We start from the raw sequence: 8,662 nt of genomic DNA, 5'->3' as shown, positions 1-8,662 counted from the left end.
TTAACGGATGATAAATTTGCTCAATGTGTGGATAATAGAGGGGCTAATTTGACCTTTTTCCTTAATAAAATAACCACATAAAATCCGAGTTCGGGACCTGGGAATTCTCCTTCTTCCAACTTCTCTTTTTTCGAAGTTGTAGAGGTGACCGTATGTTGGCCACCTTGGGTGGTATCCTACATTTGTGTATGAAGTTTAATGTATTCAAAAGTTCTCTGCTTCAATGTTATGCTTGCATAATCCAGTTTAAAAAACTTCAAAAAAAACATATTGCACTTCTTTCAATAATCTTCACCACATTCAATGTTTGGACGAATGTTACTTCAAGTAAAAAAGTCTGATAAACAAATTAAAGAAACAATATGTTCATCAACAATGTAGTACGTACATTCAGACAATGCTATGACATAGTAAAAAGAAAGCTCCTCTGTACCGACATGCTCTGGTTGAAACTCAAGAAAGATCAGACTCGGATGAGATACACTTGTTAATAAATCATCGAAGGTATTTCATTTGTTAGGCATCATCTAATATGTAAGGACCTACTTTTACAATACTTGTCATATCGACCAAATGAACTAACTTTCTAATCAAAAAGTAATTGACAGAACACCATTTGAATCAGGATTGCCACCTCTCTAACAAAACAGCTGTGTGATGTCTTTGGAGCATCTCTCCATCTACAAACTTCTAAGTATCTCCAATCATCATTATAGAAAGCATGAATCAACTATCATAGGGCATCTCATGATGAATCAAGGAACAAGGATGGCTGTTAGTATGAACCATATCATTTTTTTCATACTTTGATGATGATGGTCAAACTTACATAATCAGAGTTTCTCATTATTTTTTCCTTTTTCTTGATATGGACAATGTTTTCCTGATCTATTTTCTTTTATATCTAAAATCACATCATTTGCAAAATGTCGTGTTTTAGGCCATTAAAACCAGCATATCTATTCAAACATTGGACAGAGCTACATGTTAGCAGGGCAAGGCACGGTTTAACTGTACTGAAGTAGCACTTCAGAACCTACTCCTTGGTTTAAACCAACAAATCGAACCAAAAAATTTACATCCTTCAGAGACCGAATCATTTAAGCTGCCAAATGCACATGGCCTATTTTACCAGAGTTCAACTTTGCACAGTGAACTGCCCTAATCTTCTGCCATAAACCAAAAAAAAAAAGGAACAAGAGATGATAAGTGGTACAGAAAATTGGAACCTACACGATTTACAGGCACACTTTTGCCCACTGAAGATTGACATTGCCACATATACAGACAAAAAAAAAGACAGTTCACGATCCTCTAGTCACAGGAGTCCAAAACATTTTGGAAGCCAACTTATCCAGTTAACTAAACATGTGACTTTAGGAAAGAAATATATTTATCCACGTTTACACACCAGAAAACTCGCTAATCTTACCTTTAATGGTAGTCACTCACCTCAGCGATCATCATCCTGAGACCAGCTTTATAACAATAAATAAGGTGTTAAGGAGTATGAGAAGAACTCTCAGATACTGTGCCGCATAAATAAGTCCAAGAATCTGCCCTTTGAAGGAATTTCTCTTGACCCCTGAATATTCCTCAAAGCTCCACCCTCTAGGAGTAAGAAACAGGTCTTCATTTAATATAGCAAGAGCGTTTGCAATAAGTAGGAAACCCTCGAGAAGTGTCCACAAACCCATATGCTGAATCATGTACCAATATCAGTATATCTTTTCATAAGATTCTAACCAATCAAAGTTCACTCCACTTTTCTTGTTTCCTACTTATTAGCAAAATTATAATAAAAGATGAGCATGTTCAAATATAGAGAGTACAGACATCCCATCAGTAAATGAAGCCAGTTAAGACTTAGGAGGAGAGCTAAAAGCTCATATACTTCTTGCTAAAATCTTCAGAAAGATTTTAAGAGGTAATTGAGTACCCTTTAAAAGAAAAAGTACAGACTCTTTAACAGCTTCCCATGTTTGATGTAATATATGAACAAGAGATGCTAGCAAAACAAGTAACAAAATAGTCATTTTCCTTACCTCTAGCAGCTTTTATAAGGTTAAACTTTAACACCTTATTTATAAGAACAATGCAGCTAGAAGCCAATTTCAAACGTTCTTGTCATTGGTATACAGCTAACAGCTGTTGCTACAGAGGAAAACTGAAACAAATAGGATTCCGGACTGGTGGTATAGAAACTTAGCTATTTTAACCAGTATCATGCAAACAGAGTCCCTATTTCAAAAGCTTATTCAAAGAGAATCAATTCAACTAGTTTATCCATATAGTCTTTCTTCCCTTCTTACAAAAATAGTTTGCAATGCAAAATGAAAAAATGAGAGACACAAGAAAAAGGCTAAATTATGCTGCAATATGTTTAATTCTGGTCAAACTAGGAGTCCTGAGGGCTTTTTCCCCTGTTAGGCCAGTAAGTAAAAGAGGAGGGGTAAAATGTTAGCATTTTCAAGCCATCCCACTAAGCAATGTAATCCACATATCCCTCAAGCAATGTAATCCAATGTAATCCACGAAGAAAGAAATGTTAGAGAAGGAAGGTCGACTTGATACTCAACGAAATCAAGATGACACCTCAATTGAGTAAACTCGACATTTCTTTCTCTGATGTTCTTTATATGTGAAAAATGTTACTTATGTGAACCTTTTGCCTGCATTATTTCTATCATACATGATTGCAATTTATAAAGATATAATTGGACTTCGCTGTTCAAAAAAGGAAAATATCACAACAACACTAATAAACTCATAAATAGTTTTAGATACATCCTTATATTTTAAAGATTGTACAGTTCTAAAAACCCTAAGGTCTAAAACATTCAAATTCAGAAAATTTGGAGGTTGACATATCAAAAAGAATATCAACCCATATTGTATTGCCACTTGGCGAATTTCTTCATCATCATGACTAATGTGTGTTGCATTATCTTACTGAACGAATATTGGATAGTTTGTCTCCTCGTAGCTATTTTTGTTTTAATAGAAGGAATGACATGTTTGATCAAGTATGCCTTACAACGTGTATATTTATCGAGGTAAATGTTTTTGTCTCTGTTGTGCCTGCGGGTCCATTGACACGAGTTCTTTCGGTTGGCTCTCATGTGGCAAAAAAGAATAAACTAATTTTTCCAGACAACATTTCATTTTCTTGTGCATCAAACCTTGGCCGAGCTAAAGCAACTAAAAACGTGATTTTTTCAATGAAAATTTTGATTTTGCAATTTTAAAATGACTCATCTTTAGACAGCAAATACTAACACTCATATTGTTTTGTCATGTAAAACCAATTCTCATCAATTTAAAAATATTATACATGTCAATGAAAATTGGATCATGTGGTATACCACCACCTTCAAGCATTGATATGCAAAATTGCGAAGGAAAACTTTTTAGTTTCTTTTCTTAAAATGAGGCCTTATAGCGTTTGACTGCTTTCCTATATCTCCATGATTTAAGTGCCCAACCAAATCTCGACATATACACTAAACAAGCTAGAGTGTGAAGATTTGTCCGTTTATGAAAAAGGACCTCTGCAAAACGATCAAAGTCAAGATTAGTTATCTTACGACCACAATTTCTTGTCTTTTAGTTAAATGCATCATTAGGTATACCATATTTAATTGTTTCCAAATGCGTCAACTGTCCATATTGAAACTAAAAACAGAGGTGCCACCACTCTCGTCCTCCTTTCCCAATTTTCTGTCAACGTTTTTTCAGTAGCATTACAACCACTTTTCTAAGTTCATCATTATTTAAGTTTTCTAATTTCTTTGATGGTGGTGATAATACTTCATTTACATTGCTATTTTCTAGATTTTCATTTGCTTAAACAGTATTTTTTTTGAAGGACAAGCACACAAGAAAATGACCCCATAGATACAAAAACATTACATGAATATTATAGCAAAATTAAAATGGGATGCATTGTTAGAAATAGAGTACAATACACAATATTAAAAGGCATATTATATATATAACGACATGCTAAGAAATGGATTAAGAAGTAAAGGAATTTTGGAGGATAAGATTTTTTAAGAATATGTATGAAAGAGTTACAGAAAGGTTTTGCGAGCACAAAAAAAAGATTTTCTCCTAAAATATAAGTTGCAAAACGCCAAGTTCTATCTTAAATTTTAAACCAAATGAGCAACGCCAAGTTACAAATAGAAATTTAGTTGTACCAATATTTATGCTTGATTTTTCTTGTGATTCTTACCGTCCTATTTTCATTTGTGTATCATCTTCGGTAGTTGGCTCAACATTTAAATCAAACAAAAAGTGATTTACTATAAATATATCAACTATGGAATGGCGAATGGGTATTAAGATTGAGGTCAGATTCAACAGGCATGTTTATATCTACTTAAATTAATGGAATTTGGTAACTTGTCTTGTTGCCATGTTAGTTCAACATCTAAAGAAGTTGAGCCTTCTTTTATATGATATTTTTTGTGGGAAATGTTAAAAAACTTGTGTAAGATGAATAACGTTTTCTAATTAAATTTTGAAGAGACAATGAAATTTTGGCACCAATAAAATTTCAAGTTGAAAAGTAAATACAATTTTTGGTAGAGAAAAATTTCTGCTTCAACAAATTCGCCAATGTTAAAACGAACATGGAAAAGGCACAACAATTTGGGTGTTCCAAACGGATTAACTTTAGTATTTAAGTGGAGACGGGTATCGGGGTGGCCCCGTCATAGGTTGCGGTTGGCCCAAAAAATCAACCCAAGACAGATTTCTCAATCATAAAAAAATTGGGAGTCATTAAGGTTAGTTAGAATTGATGAAGAATGCCCATTACTTGCGTGAGTAACAATATGAGAAAGGTTGATGTGATTTAAGAGATAACCAATTGAGTATTAATAGGAGTAATAAATCGAGAAAAAATAAGAAATAAATATAGGCAATTTAGTAACTTACACCTTGGACTTCATGTTTTTTTAATGGATCTGCTAAAACCTTTAACAAAAATTAAAATGGGACGGAGGAAGTAGTACTAGTAGTAGTCAAATGTAATAAATGTGCTTTGACTATTAAATGCTACTATTGGAATGTGAGGCACTGTTAATCACATTTGACCTCTTCAACAGAAAGGGTAAAATTGAAAAAAGAATTAATTCTAACTTCGTATTCTAAAGAGACAGATATGTTGAAGCATTTTTTGTGCTAAAAAGACACTTAATTTGAAATAGAGAGAACATTATTCAGTAAGAGTAAATAAATTTTAAATTAAAAGAACTTTAAACAAAAACTTTTACAAGTATTACAGTAAAGCTAATTCTATATTTTGATAGTTTAATCCTTGTATAAGAATCCCAATGTTATTATTCACCAGATAACAATCCGTATTTTATTCATCGCAATTCGCATTACAATTTCCATATCTGATTATTGCATAACTAGCATGTGAAAAAAATTGCACCATAGTCATAGACAACATTCTTTTCGCAGCATCCTTTAATAAGTTTTGATTCAGAGAAGTAGCACAAAAAGCCCATTATCGGGTATAAGTACAATGAACCTCAACTCTCGTTGATTGACCATCAGGCCTTCCTTTAAAAAGTCTCATGGACTTTACTTCCATGAAGTGGACAATCATTGCTAACTGAATGTAAGAAGAACTGGCTTGTGACGTTGAGCAAAGCAACTTGAAGGTATGTGTTAGTTAGATGTTTGAAACTAGTAGTTGACTATAATTAATCAGACTCATTGTTTTGCAGTACCATCTTGGTATCTGCCTTAATAGTATTTATTTATCTTATCAAAAAAAAAAAATAATCAGAGTCATTGTGTGCTTTGGGATTCATAAAAGCTATTGTAGCAGGACTTACTTATCAAAAGAAGCTATGGAAGGTGGTCTTATGAAACCTTCAAATAGCGGATCTATCAAAGCTTAATCAGTTCAGTTGGTGCCTGGTGGTTCATCCTTATGCAAACTTTTTTCAACTTAGCTGTTGGTTCATCCTTTAAACCATGTTGTGGTTGTTTACTTCCCAACCTAACGATTTTATCTTTCATATTCTATCTATAAACTGTCCACTTCGTCAATCTATGTTATCCAGACTCCAAACCTTTTTCAATTGACTCATAGTCGCTCCTTGCTTGTTTTGGACGAGTAAATAGTCTTTTTGGTATTTCAAATTCACATCTTTCACATTGTTTCTGAATCACCTCACTCTAGAATTACAACCCAAGATATTGACTAGTTTGCTTGAATGACCAAATGGTTCAAGCTTCCTATCGAGCTTAACCATCTTTGTGAATATCCAAGGTTTTCTCATGTTAACGTATCACAATGGTATCAGAGCAGTTAGTTAGTGGCAACACTGCAATATCGTTGGTCATCGCCGAAGATAGTTGAGACGCACTCTTGAAGCCCTAACCATCCAACTCATAAATCAGAATACTATCAAACTTCGGAAATGATGTCTAATGTAGGAATTAAGGGCGACATTTCACTTTTTTACCCAGATTCTTATTGGATCACAATATTAAACCTAGAGTGAAACGTCCCACCATTAATTATTAGAATTTGATCCAATTCAACTAAGCAACACACCAATCCATTCATTTAGAAATTCAATTGAACATATACAACAAGGTTGATCTGAAAAACAGGGTTTTGCCATCTTTTACATATGATAATAAATCAAAAATAGCAGCAAAAAACAATATCAGAAACAATTTGCACTAAATCATTCAAAATTTAGCTACTGAAATTCTGCAAATTTTGTATAGATCAACGTACATAATTGAAAATTATCAGTCTTGACAACATTTAGATACCACACGTATCAGCAAATAAAAAACTAAATCTCTGAAACTAATAATATGACGTAAAATATAACTAACGAAGAAAGCGGGGAAAAGAAAAGCTTACAGCAGTAGAAATGACCAAGGAAAACTTCTACGAAATCCGGCGTGTAATTCAAATTGGCAGCGACGGCAGCGAAGGAGAGGGATGCGATTAAAGGAGCGATTGGTATAAGTAAAGTCAAGCTTAAAACCCAAATATGGCAGTGTACTTTCAGTCCCTCAAGTTTCTGGGATAGTCAGTTCAAAAGCATAAACAAATTTAGCAGTTACTTTTTGTAGAAAAAGGCTAAAAATACCTTTATTGTAGCTGGTTTAAATTTACCTTGTACCTTTGGTCCAAAAATACCTATGAAAGGAAAATATTTTTCTGGAAAATAGGTGATTTTATCACTTATTTTTCTTAAGTATAAAATATTTTATTATGCTACTCTTCTCCATCCATCTTTCTTAAAATCCCCATGTTTTCTGTATTCCCCCCCCCCCCCCGAGTTTTATTTTTCTTCAAGAATTTAATTATTTTTTTTAAAATTCATACAAACCTAAAAGAAATAATGTGCTACTTTGCTTTTTCACACAAGAACAACATTAAAATTTGAGCTCGATAACTAAAAAAATACTTTATTTTGTTGAAAAAGAAAGTATTCTTTCTACAACATGAAAATAATTACTCAGTTTATTGAAATGAAAAAAAATACTTTTTCTACATTATGAAAAAGAAAATACTTGTTTTGTTAAAATGAAAGAAAATATTTTTTCTACGTCAAGAAAAGAAAATACTTAGTTTGTTGAAATAAACGAAAATATTTTTTCTACATCACGAAAAGAAAGTACTTATTTTGTTGAAATGGAAGACAATCCTTTTTTTCTACATCATGAAATGAAAATACTCATTTTGTTGAAAAAAAATACTTTTTCTATTTCAAGAAAAGAAAATACTTAGTTTGTTGAAATGAAGAAAATATTTTTTTCCACATCATGAAATGGTATTTATTTTTTTGAAATAAAAGAAAATATCTCATTTAGTTGAAATAAAAAAAATGTATTCAATTTAAAACATGAAAAGAAAGTACTCTTAATAAGAATTCTATTTAAGGTGGGTGGTGGGGGAGGTTGGGGTGGGTGGGTGGTGCGGGTAGGGATGGATTGGTGGGGTTGGTGAATAGGACGGAGAATGTTGAAAAAGAGTTTTGGAAAATGTATTCCCTTCTTTTGAGTCCAAAACTTTTTTGATGTTTTTTTGGACAAAAAAACACTTTTATACTGCTTAAAAAAAAGTTACATAAATGAGTAAAACGCAGTACTATACTGCGAACTACGTTAACAGAAATTAGTCCGTTAAAGTAAAACGCAGTACTATACTGCGTTTTACTTTAATCTTTTTTTTTTGTAATTCGCAGTACCGTATTGCGTTTTACATCAATTTTTTTTTTGTAATTCGCAGTATAATACTGCGTTTTATGAAGCTGTTCGCAGTATTATACTGCGTTTAAACTAAAACGCAGTATAATACTGCGAACAGCTTTATAAAACGCAGCCCCTTCTTCTTCCTTGGACCACTGAACGCAACCCATTCTTGTTTAAAAATTTCGATTGTTTTGGTCCCCCCCCCTCCGCCACCCCGCGACAAACTTAAAAAAAAAAAAAAATCGGCCCCACCCGTCACCTAAAGAGCAAGGAGTGTAGGTCCCACATACAAGACAAGCTTTGGATTCCTTCTTTCGGGTGCAAAAATTCAATTTCAATCAAATTCAAAAAACTTAAATCAAGGTATTTCGATTTTGTTTATGTCGAAACTCGTATAGTACATGCATATTTGTATTGT

At 33.0% G+C, this 8,662-nt stretch overlaps 1 long non-coding RNA gene across 1 annotated transcript; it reads right to left on the bottom strand.

The window, feature by feature from the left end:
- Nucleotides 1-322: 322 nt before the first annotated feature.
- On the bottom strand, nucleotides 323-7,065 carry LOC104249838 (uncharacterized). Its single transcript, XR_011403719.1, has 2 exons — nucleotides 6,905-7,065; nucleotides 323-1,700 (listed from the first exon to the last, which is right to left on the bottom strand). It is a non-coding gene; the product is annotated as an uncharacterized lncRNA (long non-coding RNA).
- Nucleotides 7,066-8,662: the final 1,597 nt, after the last annotated feature.

The sequence above is a fragment of the Nicotiana sylvestris genome, chromosome 11 (genome assembly GCF_000393655.2).
Source record: "Nicotiana sylvestris chromosome 11, ASM39365v2, whole genome shotgun sequence".
In the NCBI taxonomy this organism is placed as follows: Eukaryota; Viridiplantae; Streptophyta; class Magnoliopsida; order Solanales; family Solanaceae; genus Nicotiana; species Nicotiana sylvestris.
Note: the sequence above shows the minus strand (reverse complement) of the source record. Positions and strands in the feature narration are given on the sequence as shown.